At 39.1% G+C, this 20,261-nt stretch overlaps 4 non-coding genes across 4 annotated transcripts; all 4 read right to left on the reverse strand.

Moving 5' to 3' along the window:
- Positions 1 to 741: 741 nt before the first annotated feature.
- Positions 742 to 848, reverse strand: LOC127124465 (small nucleolar RNA R71). Its single transcript, XR_007803953.1, has one exon. It is a non-coding gene; the product is annotated as a small nucleolar RNA R71 (small nucleolar RNA).
- An 11,389-nt stretch (positions 849 to 12,237) lies between these two features.
- Positions 12,238 to 12,344, reverse strand: LOC127124144 (small nucleolar RNA R71). The gene has a single exon (XR_007803774.1). It is a non-coding gene; the product is annotated as a small nucleolar RNA R71 (small nucleolar RNA).
- Positions 12,345 to 15,395: 3,051 nt separating this feature from the next.
- On the reverse strand, positions 15,396 to 15,502 carry LOC127124424 (small nucleolar RNA R71). The gene has a single exon (XR_007803917.1). It is a non-coding gene; the product is annotated as a small nucleolar RNA R71 (small nucleolar RNA).
- Positions 15,503 to 18,554: 3,052 nt separating this feature from the next.
- LOC127124245 (small nucleolar RNA R71) lies at positions 18,555 to 18,661 on the reverse strand. The gene has a single exon (XR_007803864.1). It is a non-coding gene; the product is annotated as a small nucleolar RNA R71 (small nucleolar RNA).
- Between the last annotated feature and the right edge of the window lie 1,600 nt (positions 18,662 to 20,261).

Here is a 20,261-nt window from a genome sequence, read left to right on the forward strand (position 1 = left end):
TCTTTTAAAACTAAAACGACTAGACTGTGCACTTGCAGTCAAGTACCGATAGACTATATTCTATACACAGTCACGAAACGTATCAAGTTTTTGACGCCGTTGTCGGGGACCTGATTTAGTCAAATAGTGCGATTCTTTTGTTGCACAGTATAGACTAAGGTAAAAAAATTATCTCTTTTCCCTTATTTCCCCCGATTGTATGCCAAGTACTCGCTCGCAAGGCGACAACTTAGCTCCATCAATCGCTTAATTAGAGTATTTCTTATATTTAAGACGCCGAATACTAGAGTTCCAACGAAGGTACAATATTCCCAATATCTTCTTTCCTACGGCTGAGCCAGTTGAAAAATCAACCATGGCCGCAGTAGGACCACATAATCGTCCTCTTATGTTCTACGGTACCCCGTCCCAAAAAGAACCTCACAACAAAATTGCTGCCCCTGCTATCAATCGAAACGATTTCGAGCTAAAACCCTCATTATTATCATTCGTCCAACAACATCAATTTGCTGGAAATCCTACGGACGACCCTAATGAACATTTGACCAAGTTTGTGCAGTACGCAGACACTATGAAGGCGAATGGTGTATCTCAAGATGCAATAAGACTACGCCTCTTTTCTTTATTTCTAAGAGACTGAGCTTGGGCTTGGTTGCAATCCTTGCCATCCAACTCAGTTACAACATGGGAAGAACTGAAGAACGTTTTCTTATCCCGATATTTCCCTAAAGCAAAACTGCTATGCTGAGAGCCCAAATCAACAGATTTCGATAAAAGGATGTAGAATCCCTCTACGACGCGTGGGAGAGATACAAAGAGATGATGAAGATATGTACACATCACGGTCTCGAAGATTGAGTGATCATTCACACATTTTACAATGGGCTTCTGTATAACGTAAGACTGATAGTAGACGCTGCTGCGGGCGGTGCACTTATGGACAAGCCATACAACGAAGCCTATCAACTCATTGAAAACATGGCCAAAACCCATTGCCAATGGGGAGGTGAAAGAACTCCAGTAGAAAAGTCCCAAACAAAAAGTGGAATGTACGAAATCAGTAGCCTTGACCACGTCCATGCAAAGGTAGATGCCCTTGTTCAAAAGTTAGACAACTTGACCATACCACCCGCAGCCACCGTGGTTGTCGTGACTCCAAACTATGAGTTATGTGGAACTCCTAGACACACTGCACCAGAACTTCAGATATTAGTAGGAGTCCCAACTGATCAAGTGAATTACACACAAGGAAATCCTTATTCGAATACCTACAACCCAGATTGAAAAATCATCCTAACTCTTCGTATAAGAATAACAACGCCCTGTATGCACCTGGCCAATCACCCGTTGTTCCTCCTGGATATCAAAAGCCAACTAATAACGCTCCTAACAAGCCTAGGATGTCCAACCTTAAACTAATGATGGAAAGCTTCATAGCTACCCAAGCTCAAACAAACAAAGACTTCTTGAACAAAAACATACATACTAGTGAGCAACTTAAACAATTAACGAGCAAAGTAGACGCCTTAGCCACTTGTAAGACCCTAATTTTTGACCCCAAGATCCCTCATGGCATCATATCATTGCTCAGTGCATTGCCTCAAGGATCATAGCATGTGTGGCTCCTTTACCTTAGGGGTGAGACTTATGTGAGTGTATTTGAGACCACCAAGAATGCTTGTATGGTATATTATTGCTTTTCTTATTTTGTTTACTAACCAAAAGCAAAAAAAATATGTCACTAACTCTTTTTGTTTTAAAGCTCAAGTGATCATGTGCTCCAATGCTCCTAGGAGACTCCTAAGCTCAATGAAGTGGCTAGATGAAGATGAGAACAAGCATGAAAATGGTCCACAAAGATCTTAATTATCATATATGTCTCCCAAGTATCTCAATTTGCCATATTGATCAAGATAACCCAAAGGGCTTGAGGATTATTCCCCAAGGAAACCCTAATTCAATTGTGCATCAACTGTGCCTTGCTCATGAAGCAACCTCATCCTATGATCAAATTTAATCAAGGGAAGTTCTTTCATTCATTATTTTATTCATATATGAGCTTATGTGAGGTTTCTCAATCATTCATTCATTAATATTTGAAGTTTGGCCTTGAGAAGTTGACCAGTCAAGTCATCTGACTAAACTGAGGATCACTGAGACACAATGTTTGATGTGTTTGTCAAATGAAGATGACCCCAAGATAAACAATGTTCTTAAGAACCATATGACAAACTTTCATGTTCACCAAAAATCCATTTGAAACTTGTAAGGTTATCATTAATTTCAAAACATTATAGGTCATTTTGACTGAGACCCTAATTTTAGGTCAACTTCCCAAGGACCTAACTTCCTTATTTTTTATGATTTTGAGATGATACCAAATGCATTGGAAAGCTTAAGATGTCTACTTAAAATGTTATTGCTTTATTCAATTACAATTGTTATTGCTTTATTATTATTATAATCATGTTTGCTTTATTGTTGATCTGTTTATGTTCGTCTAGTTTGCTTTGTTTAACATCTCCGGCTAAACTAACAGTATCGGTATGTAACAATTTAATTAGACGAGATTTAATAATAATCGGTGTAAAACTTCTTTCCTCAAACAATCTTTTTGGCTGTGGTTTTTAATTTAAATTTAATTAACTTTGTCACAAGAGTGGGAAACTATTTAATACGATTTTGCCACGAGAGTGGGAAATTAACTAAGGTGAGAACCAACAATTGCGAGAGCATGAGGGTCGAACTGGATAGTAAAAACTAGGCATTGATTTTAAAAACAGCGAGAGAACTTCGAAAGCAATTAGAACTTATTTATTTTCAAAAAGTATTTTTAACTTTAAATGGGACAGCGAGAGCGTACATTCTGACTTAAAAGTATAGTCCAAATCAACAATCACGAGAGTGTGAGATAAAGCCTTTTAAATAAGTATTTTCTACTGAAAGATATTTGGTACTTAAATTATACACCGGTGACTTATCGAATCCCTGACGATTAATGCGTTGCATACTGATATCCTTTTATTAATATTATCTTAAAACTTAATTTCCCTCAGATTTAATTTTCTTCAACCAAACTTCTAAAAATCATTCCCTTAACTAAACATAGTAACGTCGGTAGAATTACTTTGACCATCGGTCCTTGTGGGTTCAATATCTTTTAAAACTAAAACGACTAGACTGTGCACTTGCAGTCAAGTACCCGATAGACTATATTCTATACACAGTCACGAAACGTATCAAGTTTTTGGCGCCGTTGCCGGGGACCTTGTAACACCCCGATAAAAAATAAGATAATTATTTAAATTAAGTTAATAGTATATTTATTTATTTAATTAAATAATTGGATTATTATTGGAATATTATTGGGATTATTATTATTGGATTATTATTATTATTATTATTGGAATAAAAGTTGGAATTAGAAAAGGTCCCATTTGGTAAAAAGAGGTTTTCACGTGAAAACAGAGAAACGACTCAAAAGTGGAAAAAGGGAAAAGGGCAAAGAGCCAGAGAACAAGGGTTGAAGAGAGGAAGAGCTCGAAGTTAAAGGATTGCCGGATTAATTCAGGTAAGGGGGGTTTATCATCGTTTAATGGGTATTATGGGATAACATGTAATGGGTAGTGATAAACCATTGATTTGACTCTGATTAGAATGATGTATGCTGAAATTGTGAAATATTGGATGAACGAAATTGGAATTTTAATTGAAGGAAATTCGTAGGAATTAGATGTAATAATGTTAGGATTTGTGAAATTGAATAGGGTATGATTCGTGTTAGATGATATGAATGAATGTTGTGTAAAATTGGACTCTAGAAGGTTGGATCTGAAGAATCTCGTGGCAGAGAAACCCATAGCAGATCTGGGAATTCTGAGTTCTGGTCATACGCGTATGGCACTAGGCAATACGCGTATGAGATGGTCTGGTACGCGTATGGCACTAGGCAATACGCGTATGGATGAGGAAGATGATGTTTTGAACGTGGTTTTATCTCTGTTGGTACGCGTATGGGAGAGGTGTTACGCGTAGCATACGCGTATGAGATGGTGTTACGCGTATGGGATTTGGTCAGGAGATGGGCCATACGCGTATGGGACTAGGCAATACGCGTATGGGCAGGATTGTGATTTTTTTCTGTGCTGTTGTTGTGCAGTTTTTGGTTGTTCAGCTGAGTAATGTAATTTAGCTGATTTATGATAGAGCAGGGATCATTTCCCGTTGTTTTGAACAGTGTAGGTATTAGTAGAGTGTGCTAATACTGTGATTATTAATTGGCATGACACGATATGATTTTGTGATAATATGCTGATGATGTATGATGGTATGCATAATGCTGTGAATGTATGTATTATGTATGCAATTGTGGAATGGACTGTTTTATGGCTTAGAGTGTGAGCATATGTCCATGGTGGATTGTTGATGGTTGCATGCTAGTTGATTTAGCTTGCATATTGTGGCCTTATGGTGGTAGCTAATTCCCATGGTGAGGAATTAGTGAGTGAATTATTGTAGATTGTTGTTGATGTTTGCATGCTAGGTGATTAGCGTGCATAGCATAGCCCTTGGGGTGGTAGCTAATTCCCATGGTGAGGAATTAGTGAGTGAGTCACTAGGTCTCAAATGAGTGGGACTAGTGAGCTTGGTAGCCGTATCTGGATTTGATCGGTGAGGTTGAACTATATGTTCACAAATAGTCGGTACCGCATGCATGGAGTCTCATTGCATAATGTATGTATGTATGGCGTATAATATGAATGGATGTATTCCAATATTATACATGTTATTTTGCTGATTGTGTTGAGTATGATTTTGGAGTTGATATTGCCGTTACTGATTGTGTGATCTGATTAGGGTGATTGAAGGTGTTAACTTACTTAACATTACATGATATTTTATAATGCTTATTAGATCGATTGAGGAACTCACCCTTACAACTATTTTTCAGGTAACGGGCAGTGATTGAGTAGGAGCTAGTACTTGGAGTCTAGTGTAGTTCCTTAGTGGGTCATGCTCTGGTAGATGTAACATCGGGAAGGGACGTTTTAATTGTTTTATTGTTGGTTGTTGAACTAGTTTACATGTAATGTGTTACATGTTTTGCATGATTGATTTGATTTCTATCCGCTGCGAATTATGCAATGTTTATTTTGATTAAATAAAGAGCATGACAGTTATTTTGGTGAATGGTGTGAAGTGAATGTGTGACACCCTTAATTGCATATTTACTCTGATATATATTTGTTGTTTTAATTAAATATTTGGGGTATTTTAGAAGGGTGTTACATTAGTGGTATCAGAGCATAGTCGGTCGAGTCGAGTCGTAATTATTCTGTTTCCCTGTACGGGATAGGTGTTGTGTAACCCTATCAGTACTTATTGTTTTAGCTTGTTGGGCTTTCAGAATAGAGATGGATGGAAGAGGTAGAGACGATGCTGCGATTGCTGAGGCTCTGGGTATGCTAGCTGGAGTACTTGGAGGAAATCCGACTGTTGTGGGAATGGGAGCTGCTCGTCAACTGAGTGAGTTCCAGAAGAATAATCCTCCAATCTTCAAGGGAGCATACGATCCAGATGGTGCTCAGAGGTGGTTGAAGGAGATTGAAAGGATCTTCCGAGTGACGGAGTGTACCGATAACCAGAAGGTCAGGTTCGGTACGCATATGCTGTCAGAGGAAGCAGATGATTGGTGGGTTGCTACCCGCACTGAGTTGGAAACTGTTGGGAATGCTGAGATCACTTGGGCGGTGTTCAGAGAGAGATTCCTGAGGAAGTACTTTCCAGAGGATGTCAGAGGAAAGAAAGAGATAGAGTTTTTGGAATTGAAGCAGGGTAACCGGTCTGTTACTGAGTATGCTGCTAAGTTCACAGAGCTGTCGAAGTATTACACTCCCTATAACGAGGCTACTGGGGAATTTTCAAAATGTGTGAAGTTTGAGAACGGGTTACGTCCCGAGATTAAGCAGGCTATTGGGTATCAGCGGATTAGAGTGTTTTCTGATTTGGTTGACTGTTGTAGGATTTTTGAACAGGATACCAAGGCTAGAGCAGAGAGCTATCAGCAAAGGGTTGATAGGAAAGGCAAGAATCAGAATGATCGTGGGAAACCGTATGCAGCTGGCAAAGGTTTCCAGAGACAGAGTGGGATGAAGAGGCCTAGTGGGGGAGACTCCAGTGCCCCTGCTAAGTGTTACAGATGTGGTCAGGCTGGACATCGTATCCATGAGTGTACCAGTAATGAGAAGAAGTGTTTCAAGTGTGGAAAAGGTGGTCACTTGGCTGCAGAGTGTCGGTTGAAGACTGTGACTTGTTTCAACTGTGGAGAGGTGGGTCATATCAGTCCACAGTGTCCTAAGCCGAAGAAAGAGAACCAGTCGGGAGGCAAGGTCTTTGCTTTATCGGGTTCTGAGACTTCTGCAGATGATCGTTTGATCCGAGGTACGTGTTATATTAATGGCTTTCCTCTTGTAGCTATTATTGACACAGGTGCGACTCATTTCTTTATATCTTTGGATTGTGCTGTGAAAGTTAAGTTAGAGATATCTGAGATGCATGGAAGTATGGTGATTGATACTCCTGCGAAGGGTTCAGTGACTACTACTTCAGTTTGTTTAAATTGTTCTTTGAGTATTTTTGGTAGAGACTTTGGGATGGACCTTGTGTGTCTTCCACTAGTGCAGATTGATGTTATCCTGGGTATGAACTGGCTGGTGTTTAACCGAGTTTATATCAACTGTTTTGATAAGACTGTGATCTTTCCTTAAAGTGAAGAAGGAAAGAGTTTGTTTCTATCAGCAAGGCAGGTGAATGAGGCAGTAGCAGATGGGGCCGAGTTGTTTATGCTGTTAGCGACTTTGGAGGCTAAAGATAAACTGGTGGTTGGCGATCTAGCCGTGGTGTGTGATTTTCCTGATGTGTTTCCTGAAGAAGTGAGTGAATTGCCGCCAGAGCGTGAAGTTGAGTTCTCGATTGATTTGGTACCTGGTACTAGGCCGATGTCGATGGCTCCGTACCGTATGTCTGCTGTTGAGTTAACTGAATTGAAGAGTCAGCTGGAAGATCTGTTGGATAAGAAATTTATTCGTCTGAGTGTGTCACCGTGGGGTGCACCAGTGTTATTGGTTAAGAAGAAAGAAGGTACTATGAGGTTGTGTGTAGACTACAGGCAACTGAATAAAGTGACGATCAAGAATCGGTATCCTTTGCCAAGGATTGATGATTTGATGGATCAGTTGGTTGGTGCGAGTGTGTTCAGTAAAATAGATTTGAGATCGGGATATCATCAGATACGTGTGAAAACTGAGGATATTCAGAAGACTGCTTTCAGAACAAGGTATGGACATTATGAGTATTCTGTAATGCCTTTTGGTGTGACTAATGCGCCTGGAGTATTTATGGAGTATATGAATAGGATTTTCCATCCGTACCTAGACAAGTTTGTTGTGGTGTTTATTGACGATATTTTGGTGTATTCGAAATCTGAAGAAGAGCATGCTGAGCATTTGAGAGTGGTGTTAGGAGTTCTACGAGAAAAGAAGTTATTTGCTAAACTGTCTAAGTGTGAATTTTGGTTAGAAGATGTTAGTTTTCTTGGTCATGTGATTTCAAGAGGTGGTGTTGCTGTTGATCCTTCTAAGATAGAAGCGGTATCTAAGTGGGAAGCTCCGAAGTCAGTTTCTAAGATAAAGAGTTTTCTTGGACTTGCAGGTTATTATAGGAAATTTATTGAGGGATTTTCTAAGTTGGCGTTACCGTTGACGATGTTGACTAGAAAGGGGCAAGCGTTTGTTTGGGACTCAAAATGTGAAGAAGGTATCCAAGACTTAAAGAGAAGGTTAACTACTGCTCCTATTCTGATATTACCGAGTCCGTCAGAACTATTTGAGGTTTACTGTGATGCTTCGTTGTTGGGTTGGGTGGTGTTTTGATGCAGAATAAGCAGGTTGTAGCTTATGCTTCGAGACAACTGAAGGTTCATGAGAGGAACTATCCGACACACGATTTAGAGTTGGCAGCTGTGGTGTTTGTTCTGAAGTTATGGAGGCATTACTTGTACGGGTCAAGATTTGAGGTTTTCAGTGACCATAAAAGTTTAAAAGTATTTGTTTGATCAGAAAGAGCTGAATATGAGACAGAGGAGATGGTTAGAGTTTCTGAAGGATTATGACTTTGGTTTGAATTACCATCCGGGTAAAGCAAACGTAGTGGCTGATGCATTGAGTCGGAAAGCATTGCATATGTCTATGTTAATGGTTAAGGAGTTGGATTTAATTGAGCAGTTTAGAGACTTGAGTCTGGTGTGTGAGAGTACTCACAATAGTGTTAAATTGGGAATGTTGAAGTTAACGAGTGGTATTCTGGATGAGATTAGAGAGGGTCAGAAATCCGATGTGCTTTTGGTTGATAAGTTGACTCTAGTGAATCAAGGTCAAGGTGGTGAATTCAGAGTTGATGAGAATGGTGTTTTGAGATTTGGTAATCGGGCGTGTATTCCGGATGTTACCGAACTTAAGAAGAGTATTCTTGAGGAAGGACATCGTAGTGGCTTGAGTATTCATCCTGGAGCTACGAAGACGTATCATGATTTGAAAAAGTTATTTTGGTGGCCGGGAATGAAAAGAGAAATTGCGAGTTTTGTTTATTCTTGTTTGACTTGTTAGAAGTCAAAGATTGAGCATCAGAAGTCGTCTGGGCTAATGCAACCGTTGGTTATTCCAGAGTGGAAGTGGGATAGTATCAGTATGGATTTTGTTTCTGGTTTACCGAGGACAATTAAGAATTTTGAAGCTATTTGGGTGATTGTTGACAGATTGACAAAATCGGCTCATTTCATTCCGATCAGAATGGATTATCCGTTAGAGAGGCTAGCTGAGTTGTATATTGAGAAAATTGTAAGTTTGCATGGTATTCCGTCGAGTATTGTTTCGGACAGAGATCCTATATTTACATCGAAGTTCTGGGAAGGTTTGCAGAGGGCTTTGGGAACTAAGCTGAGATTGAGTTCTGCATATCATCCGCAGACTGATGGTCAGACTGAGAGGACGATTCAGTCACTAGAGGATCTTTTGAGGGCTTGTGTTTTGGAAAAGGGAGGTGCTTGGGATAGTTATTTACCTTTGATTGAGTTCACCTACAACAACAGTTTTCATTCGAGCATTGGTATGGCACCGTTTGAAGCTTTGTATGGTAGGAGATGTCGAACACCTTTATGTTGGTATGAGTCCGGTGAGAGTGCTGTGGTTGGACCGGAGATTGTTCAACAAACTACGGAAAAGATTAAGATGATTCAGGAGAAGATGAGGATTGCTCAGAGTCATCAGAAGAGTTATCACGACAAGAGGAGGAAGTCACTTGAGTTTCAAGAGGGAGATCACGTGTTTCTTCGTGTTACTCCGATAACGGGGGTTGGTCGAGCTTTGAAGTCGAAGAAGTTGATACCTCGATTTATTGGTCCTTATCAGATTTTAGAGAGGATAGGGGAGGTAGCCTATCGTATCGCTTTACCGCCGTCACTTGCGAATTTGCATGAGGTTTTTCATGTGTCTCAGTTGAGGAGGTACATTCCTGATCCGTCGCATGTGGTCCAAGTAGATGATGTACAGGTGAGAGATAACCTGACTGTTGAAACATCACCTATGAGGATCGAGGATCGAGTGTTGAAGCAGTTGCGGGGTAAAGAGATTGCTTTGGTAAAGGTAGCTTGGGGAGGAACAGCAGGTGGCAATGTGACTTGGGAACTTGAGAGTCAGATGAAGGAGTCTTATCCGGAGTTATTCGCTTGAGGTATGTTTTCGAGGACGAAAACTCTTTTAGTGGGGGAGAGTTGTAACACCCCGATAAAAAATAAGATAATTATTTAAATTAAGTTAATAGTATATTTATTAATTTAATTAAATAATTGGATTATTATTGGAATATTATTGGGATTATTATTATTGGATTATTATTATTATTATTATTATTGGAATAAAAGTTGGAATTAGAAAAGGTCCCATTTGGTAAAAAGAGGTTTTCATGTGAAAACAGAGAAACGACTCAAAAGTGGAAAAAGGGAAAAGGGCAAAGAGCCAGAGAACAAGGGTTGAAGAGAGGAAGAGCTCGAAGCTAAAGGATTGCCGGATTAATTCAGGTAAGGGGGGTTTATCATCGTTTAATGGGTATTATGGGATAACATGTAATGGGTAGTGATAAACCATTGATTTGACTCTGATTAGAATGATGTATGCTGAAATTGTGACATATTGGATGAACGAAATTGGAATTTTAATTGAAGGAAATTCGTAGGAATTAGATGTAATAATGTTAGGATTTGTGAAATTGAATAGGGTATGATTCGTGTTAGATGATATGAATGAATGTTGTGTAAAATTGGACTCTAGAAGGTTGGATCTGAAGAATCTCGTGGCAGAGAAACCATAGCAGATCTGGGAATTCTGAGTTCTGGTCATACGCGTATGGCACTAGGCAATACGCGTATGAGATGGTCTGGTACGCGTATGGCACTAGGCAATACGCGTATGGATGAGGAAGATGATGTTTTGAACGTGGTTTTATCTCTGTTGGTACGCGTATGGGAGAGGTGTTACGCGTAGCATACGCGTATGAGATGGTGTTACGCGTATGGGATTTGGTCAGGAGATGGGCCATACGCGTATGGGACTAGGCAATACGCCTATGGGCAGGATTGTGATTTTTTTCTGTGCTGTTGTTGTGCAGTTTTTGGTTGTTCAGCTGAGTAATGTAATTTAGCTGATTTATGATAGAGCAGGGATCGTTTCCCGTTGTTTTGAACAGTGTAGGTATTAGTAGAGTGTGCTAATACTGTGATTATTAATTGGCATGACATGATATGAGTTTGTGATAATATGCTGATGATGTATGATGGTATGCATAATGCTGTGAATGTATGTATTATGTATGCAATTGTGGAATGGACTGTTTTATGGCTTAGAGTGTGAGCATATGTCCATGGTGGATTGTTGATGGTTGCATGCTAGTTGATTTAGCTTGCATATTGTGGCCTTATGGTGGTAGCTAATTTTCATGGTGAGGAATTAGTGAGTGAATTATTGTAGATTGTTGTTGATGTTTGCATGCTAGGTGATTAGCGTGCATAGCATAGCCCTTGGGGTGGTAGCTAATTCCCATGGTGAGGAATTAGTGAGTGAGTCACTAGGTCTCAAATGAGTGGGACTAGTGAGCTTGGTAGCCGTATCTGGATTTGATCGGTGAGGTTGAACTATATGTTCACAAATAGTCGGTACCGCATGCATGGAGTCTCATTGCATAATGTATGTATGTATGGCGTATAATATGAATGGATGTATTCCAATATTATACGTGTTGTTTTGGTGATTGTGTTGAGTATGATTTTGGAGTTGATATTGCCGTTACTGATTGTGTGATCTGATTAGGGTGATTGAAGGTGTTAACTTACTTAACATTACATGATATTTTATAATGCTTATTATATCGATTGAGGAACTCACCCTTACAACTATTTTTCAGGTAACGAGCAGTGATTGAGTAGGAGCTAGTACTTGGAGTCTAGTGTAGTTCCTTAGTGGGTCATGCTCTGGTAGATGTAACATCGGGAAGGGACCTGATTTAGTCAAATAGTGCAATTCTTTTGTTTCACAGTATAGACTAAGGTAAAAAAATTATCTCCTTTCCCTTATTTCCCCCGATTGTATGCCAAGTACTCGCTCGCAAGGCGACAACTTAGCTCCATCAATAGCTTAATTAGAGCATTTCTTATATTTAAGACGCCGAATACTAGAGTTCCAACGAAGGTACAATATTCCCAATATCTTCTTTCCTACGGCTGAGCTAGTTGAAAAATCAACCATGGCCGCAGTAGGACCACATAATCGTCCTCTTAAGTTCTACGGTACCCCGTCCCAAGAAGAACCTCACAACAAAATTGCTGCCCCCGCTATCAATCGAAATGATTTCGAGCTAAAACCCTCATTATTATCAGTCGTCCAACAACATCAATTTGCTGGAAATCCTACGGACGACCCTAATGAACATTTGACCAAGTTTGTGCAGTACGCAGACAGTATGAAGGCGAATGGTGTATCTCAAGATGCAATAAGACTACGCCTCTTTTCTTTCTTTCTAAGAGACTGAGCTTGGGCTTGGTTGCAATCCTTGCCATCCAACTCAGTTACAACATGGGAAGAACTGAAAAACGTTTTCTTATCCCGATATTTTCCGCCAAGCAAAACTGCTATGCTGAGAGCGCAAATCAACAGATTTCGACAAAAGGATGTAGAATCCCTCTACGAAGCGTGAGAGAGATACAAAGACATGATGAAGATATGTACACATCACGGTCTCGAAGATTGGGTGATCATTCACACATTTTACAATGGGCTTCTGTATAACGCAAGACTGACACTAGACGCTGCTGCGGGCGGTGCACTTATGGACAAGCCATACAACGAAGCCTATCAACTCATTGAAAACATGGCCCAAAACCATTGCCAATGGGGAGGTGAAAGAACTCCAGTAGAAAAGTCCCAAACAAAAAGTGGAATGTACGAAATCAGTAGCCTTGACCACGTCCATGCAAAGGTAGATGCCCTTGTTCAAAAGTTAGACAACTTGACCATACCACCCGCAGCCACCGTGGTTGCCGTGACTCCAAACTATGAGTTATGTGGAACTCCTGGACACACTACACCAGAACATCAGATATTAGTAGGAGTCTCAACTGATCAAGTGAATTACGCACAAGGAAATCCTTATTCGAATACCTACAACCTTGATTCGAAAAATCATCCTAACTCTTCGTATAAGAATAACAACGCCCTGTATGCACCTGGCCAATCACCCGTTGTTCCTCCTGGATATCAAAAGCCAACTAATAACGCTCCTAACAAGCCTAGGAAGTCCAACCTTAAACTAATGATGGAAAGCTTCATAGCTACCCAAGCTCAAACAAACAAAGACTTCTTGAACAAAAACATACATACTAGTGAGCAACTTAAACAATTAGCGAGAAAAGTAGACGCCTTAGCCACCTGTAAGACCCTAATTTTTGACCCCAAGATCCCTCATGGCATCATATCATTGCTCAGTTCATTGCCTCAAGGATCATAGCATGTGTGGCTCCTTTACCCTAGGGGTGAGACTTGTGTGAGTGTATTTGAGACCACCAAGAATGCTTGTATGGTATATTATTGCTTTTCTTATTTTGTTTACTAACCGAAAGCAGAAAAATATGTCACTAACTCTTTTTGTTTTAAAGCTCAAGTGATCATGTGCTCCAATGCTCCTAGGAGACTCCTAAGCTCAATGAAGTGGCTAGATGAAGATGAGAGCAAGCATGAAAATAGTCCACAAAGATCTTAATTATCATATATGTCTCCCAAGTATCTCAATTTGCCATTTTGATCAAGATAACCCAAAGGGCTTGAGGATGATTCCCCAAGGAAACCCTAATTCAATTGTGCATCAACTGTGCCTTGCTCATGAAGCAACCTCATCCTATGATCAAATTTAATCAAGGGAAGTTATTTCATTCATTATTTTATTCATATATGAGCTTATGTGAGGTTTCTCAATCATTCATTCATTAATATTTGAAGTTTGGCCTTGAGAAGTTGACCAGTCAAGTCATCTGACTAAATTGAGGATCACTGAGACACAATGTTTGATGTGTTTGTCAAATGAAGATGACCCCATGATAAACAATGTTCTTAAGAACCATATGACAAACTTTCATGTTCACCAAAAATCCATTTGAAACTTGTAAGGTCATCCTTAATTTCAAAATATTATAGGTCATTTTGACTGAGACCCTAATTTTAGGTCAACTTCCCAAGGACCTAACTTCCTTATTTTTTATGATTTTGAGATGATACCAAATGCATTGGAAAGCTTAAGATGTCTACTTAAAATGTTATTGCTTTATTCAATTACAATTGTTATTGCATTATTATTATTATAATCATGTTTGCTTTATTGTTGATCTGTTTATGTTCGTCTAGTTTGCATTGTTTAACATCTCTGGCTAAACTAACAGTATCGGTATGTAACAATTTAATTAAATGAGTTTTAATAATAATCGGTGTAAAAGTTCTTTCCTCAAACAATCTTTTTGGCTGTGGTTTTTAATTTAAATTTAATTAACTTTGTCACAAGAGTGGGAAACTATTTAATACGATTTTGCCACGAGAGTGGGAAATTAACTAAGGTGAGAACCAACAATTGCGAGAGCATGAGGGTCGAACTGGATAGTAAAATCTAGACATTGATTTTAAAAACAGCGAGAGCACTTTAAAAGCAATTAGAACTTATTTATTTTCAAAAAGTATTTTTAACTTTAAATGGGACAGCGAGAGCGTACATTCTGACTTAAAAGTATAGTCCAAATCAACAATCACGAGAGTGTGAGACAAAGCCTTTTAAATAAGTATTTTCTACTGAAAGATATTTGGTACTTAAATTATACACCGGTGACTTATCGAATCCCTGACGATTAATGCGTTGCATACTGATATCCTTTTATTAATATTATCTTAAAACTTAATTTCCCTTAGATTTAATTTTCTTCAACCAAACTTCTAAAAATCATTCCCTTAACTAAACATAGTAACGTCGGTAGAATTAGTTTGACCATCGGTCCTTGTGGGTTCAATATCTTTTAAAACTAAAACGACTAGACTGTGCACTTGTAGTCAAGTACCCGATAGACTATATTCTATACACAGTCACGAAACGTATCAAGTTTTTGGCGCCGTTGCCGGGGACCTGATTTAGTCAAATAGTGCGATTCTTTTGTTGCACAGTATAGACTAAGGTAAAAAAATTATCTCCTTTCCCTTATTTCCCCCGATTGTATGCCAAGTACTCGCTCGCAAGGCGACAACTTAGCTCCATCAATCGCTTAATTAGAGCATTTCTTATATTTAAGACGCCGAATACTAGAGTTCCAACGAAGGTACAATATTCCCAATATCTTCTTTCCTACGGCTGAGCCAGTTGAAAAATCAACCATGGCCGCAGTAGGACCACGTAATCGTCCTCTTAAGTTCTACGGTACCCCGTCCCAAGAAGAACCTCACAACAAAATTGCTGCCCCCGCTATCAATCGAAATGATTTAGAGCTAAAACCCTCATTATTATCAGTCGTCCAACAACATCAATTTGCTGGAAATCCTACGGACGACCCTAATGAACATTTGACCAAGTTTGTGCAGTACGCAGACACTATGAAGGCGAATGGTGTATCTCAAGATGCAATAAGACTACGCCTCTTTTCTTTCTTTCTAAGAGACTGAGCTTGGGCTTGGTTGCAATCCTTGCCATCCAACTCAGTTACAACATGGGATGAACTGAAGAACGTTTTCTAATCCCGATATTTTCCGCCAAGCAAAATTGCTATGCTGAGAGCGTAAATCAACAGATTTCGACAAAAGGAAGTAGAATCCCTCTACGAAGCGTGAGAGAGATACAAAGACATGATGAAGATATGTACACATCACGGTCTCGAAGATTGGGTGATCATTCACACATTTTACAATGGGCTTCTGTATAACGCAAGACTGACAGTAGACGCTGCTGCGGGCGGTGCACTTATGGACAAGCCATACAACGAAGCCTATCAACTCATTGAAAACATGGCCCAAAACCATTGCCAATGGGGAGGTGAAAGAACTCCAGTAGAAAAGTCCCAAACAAAAAGTGGAATGTACGAAATCAGTAGCCTTGACCACGTCCATGCAAAGGTAGATGCCCTTGTTCAAAAGTTAGACAACTTGACCATACCACCCGCAGCCACCGTGGTTGCCGTGACTCCAAACTATGAGTTATGTGGAACTCCTCAACACACTACACCAGAACATCAGATATTAGTAGGAGTCCCAACTGATCAAGTGAATTACGCACAAGGAAATCCTTATTCGAATACCTACAACCTTGATTGGAAAAATCATCCTAACTCTTCGTATAAGAATAACAACGCCCTGTATGCACCTGGCCAATCACCCGTTGTTCCTCCTTGGATATCAAAAGCCAACTAATAACGCTCCTAACAAGCCTAGGAAGTCCAACCTTAAACTAATGATGGAAAGCTTCATAGCTACCCAAGCTCAAACAAACAAAGACTTCTTGAACAAAAACATACATACTACTGAGCAACTTAAACAATTAGCGAGCAAAGTAGACGCCTTAGCCACCTGTAAGACCCTAATTTTTGACCCCAAGATCCCTCATGGCATCATATCATTGCTCAGTGCATTGCCTCAAGGATCATAGCATGTGTGGCTCCTTTACCCTAGGGGTGAGACTTGTGTGAGTGTATTTGAGACCACCAAGAATGCTTGTATGGTATATTATTGCTTTTCTTATTTTGTTTACTAACCAAAAGCAGAAAAATATGTCACTAACTCTTTTTGTTTTAAAGCTCAAGTGATCATGTGCTCCAATGCTCCTAGGAGACTCCTAAGCTCAATGAAGTGGCTAGATGAAGACGAGAACAAGCATGAAAATGGTCCACAAAGATCTTAATTATCATATATGTCTCCCAAGTATCTCAATTTGCCAATTTGATCAAGATAACCCAAAGGGCTTGAGGATTATTCCCCAAGGAAACCCTAATTCAATTGTGCATCAACTGTGCCTTGCTCATGAAGCAACCTCATCCTATGATCAAATTTAATCAAGGGAAGTTCTTTCATTCATTATTTTATTCATATATGAGCTTATGTGAGGTTTCTCAATCATTCATTCATTAATATTTGAAGTTTGGCCTTGAGAAGTTGACGAGTCAAGTCATCTGACTAAATTGAGGATCACTGAGACACAATGTTTGATGTGTTTGTCAAATGAAGATGACCCCATGATAAACAATGTTCTTAAGAACCATATGACAAACTTTCATGTTCACCAAAAATCCATTTGAAACTTGTAAGGTCATCATTAATTTCAAAACATTATAGGTCATTTTGACTGAGACCCTAATTTTAGGTCAACTTCCCAAGGACCTAACTTCCTTATTTTTTATGATTGTGAGATGATACCAAATGCATTGGAAAGCTTAAGATGTCTACTTAAAATGTTATTGCTTTATTCAATTACAATTGTTATTGCTTTATTATTATTATAATCATGTTTGCTTTATTGTTGATCTGTTTATGTTCGTCTAGTTTGGATTGTTTAACATCTCTGGCTAAACTAACAGTATCGGTATGTAACAATTTAATTAGACGAGATTTAATAATAATCGGTGTAAAACTTCTTTCCTCAAACAATCTTTTTGGCTGTGGTTTTTAATTTAAATTTAATTAACTTTGTCACAAGAGTGGGAAACTATTTAATACGATTTTGCCACGAGAGTGGGAAATTAACTAAGGTGAGAACCAACAATTGCGAGAGCATGAGGGTCGAACTGGATAGTAAAAACTAGGCATTGATTTTAAAAACAGCGAGAGCACTTTAAAAGCAATTAGAACTTATTTATTTTCAAAAAGTATTTTTAACTTTAAATGGGACAGCGAGAGCGTACATTCTGACTTAAAAGTATAGTCCAAATCAACAATCACGAGAGTGTGAGATAAAGCCTTTTAAATAAGTATTTTCTACTGAAAGATATTTGGTACTTAAATTATACACCGGTGACTTATCGAATCCCTGACGATTAATGCATTGCATACTGATATCCTTTTATTAATATTATCTTAAAACTTAATTTCCCTTAGATTTAATTTTCTTCAACCAAACTTCTAAAAATCATTCCCTTAACTAAACATAGTAACGTCGGTAGAATTAGTTTGACCATCGGTCCTTGTGGGTTCAATATCTTTTAAAACTAAAACGACTAGACTGTGCACTTGCAGTCAAGTACCCGATAGACTATATTCTATACACAGTCACGAAACGTATCAAGTTTTTGGCGCCGTTGCCGGGGACCTGATTTAGTCAAATAGTGCGATTCTTTTGTTGCACAGTATAGACTAAGGTAAAAAAATTATCTCCTTTCCCTTATTTCCCCCGATTGTATGCCAAGTACTCGCTCGCAAGGCGACAACTTAGCTCCATCAATCGCTTAATTAGAGCATTTCTTATATTTAAGACGCCGAATACTAGAGTTCCAACGAAGGTACAATATTCCCAATATCTTCTTTCCTACGGCTGAGCCAGTTGAAAAATCAACCATGGCCGCAGTAGGACCACGTAATCGTCCTCTTAAGTTCTACGGTACCCCGTCCCAAGAAGAACCTCACAACAAAATTGCTGCCCCCGCTATCAATCGAAATGATTTAGAGCTAAAACCCTCATTATTATCAGTCGTCCAACAACATCAATTTGCTGGAAATCCTACGGACGACCCTAATGAACATTTGACCAAGTTTGTGCAGTACGCAGACACTATGAAGGCGAATGGTGTATCTCAAGATGCAATAAGACTACGCCTCTTTTCTTTCTTTCTAAGAGACTGAGCTTGGGCTTGGTTGCAATCCTTGCCATCCAACTCAGTTACAACATGGGATGAACTGAAGAACGTTTTCTAATCCCGATATTTTCCGCCAAGCAAAATTGCTATGCTGAGAGCATAAATCAACAGATTTCGACAAAAGGAAGTAGAATCCCTCTACGAAGCGTGAGAGAGATACAAAGACATGATGAAGATATGTACACATCACGGTCTCGAAGATTGGGTGATCATTCACACATTTTACAATGGGCTTCTGTATAACGCAAGACTGACAGTAGACGCTGCTGCGGGCGGTGCACTTATGGACAAGCCATACAACGAAGCCTATCAACTCATTGAAAACATGGCCCAAAACCATTGCCAATGGGGAGGTGAAAGAACTCCAGTAGAAAAGTCCCAAACAAAAAGTGGAATGTACGAAATCAGTAGCCTTGACCACGTCCATGCAAAGGTAGATGCCCTTGTTCAAAAGTTAGACAACTTGACCATACCACCCGCAGCCACCGTGGTTGCCGTGACTCCAAACTATGAGTTATGTGGAACTCCTGAACACACTACACCAGAACATCAGATATTAGTAGGAGTCCCAACTGATCAAGTGAATTATGCACAAGGAAATCCTTATTCGAATACCTACAACCTTGATTGGAAAAATCATCCTAACTCTTCGTATAAGAATAACAACGCCCTGTACGCACCTGGCCAATCACCCGTTGTTCCTCCTGGATATCAAAAGCCAACTAATAACGCTCCTAACAAGCCTAGGAAGTCCAACCTTAAACTAATGATGGAAAGCTTCATAGCTACCCAAGCTCAAACAAACAAAGACTTCTTGAACAAAAACATACATACTACTGAGCAACTTAAACAATTAGCGAGCAAAGTAGACGCCTTAGCCACCTGTAAGACCCTAATTTTTGACCCCAAGATCCCTCATGGCATCATATCATTGCTCAGTGCATTGCCTCAAGGATCATAGCATGTGTGGCTCCTTTACCCTAGGGGTGAGACTTGTGTGAGTGTATTTGAGACCACCAAGAATGCTTGTATGGTATATTATTGCTTTTCTTATTTTGTTTACTAACCAAAAGCAGAAAAATATGTCACTAACTCTTTTTGTTTTAAAGCTCAAGTGATCATGTGCTCCAATGCTCCTAGGAGACTCCTAAGCTCAATGAAGTGGCTAGATGAAGACGAGAACAAGCATGAAAATGGTCCACAAAGATCTTAATTATCATATATGTCTCCCAAGTATCTCAATTTGCCAATTTGATCAAGATAACCCAAAGGGCTTGAGGATTATTCCCCAAGGAAACCCTAATTCAATTGTGCATCAACTGTGCCTTGCTCATGAAGCAACCTCATCCTATGATCAAATTTAATCAAGGGAAGTTCTTTCATTCATTATTTTATTCATATATGAGCTTATGTGAGGTTTCTCAATCATTCATTCATTAATATTTGAAGTTTGGCCTTGAGAAGTTGACGAGTCAAGTCATCTGACTAAATTGAGGATCACTGAGACACAATGTTTGATGTGTTTGTCAAATGAAGATGACCCCATGATAAACAATGTTCTTAAGAACCATATGACAAACTTTCATGTTCACAAAAATCCATTTGAAACTTGTAAGGTCATCATTAATTTCAAAACATTATAGGTCATTTTGACTGAGACCCTAATTTTAGGTCAACTTCCCAAGGACCTAACTTCCTTATTTTTTATGATTGTGAGATGATACCAAATGCATTGGAAAGCTTAAGATGTCTACTTAAAATGTTATTGCTTTATTCAATTACAATTGTTATTGCT

This window comes from Lathyrus oleraceus, chromosome 2 (genome assembly GCF_024323335.1).
Source record: "Lathyrus oleraceus cultivar Zhongwan6 chromosome 2, CAAS_Psat_ZW6_1.0, whole genome shotgun sequence".
NCBI classification, from domain to species: Eukaryota; Viridiplantae; Streptophyta; class Magnoliopsida; order Fabales; family Fabaceae; genus Lathyrus; species Lathyrus oleraceus.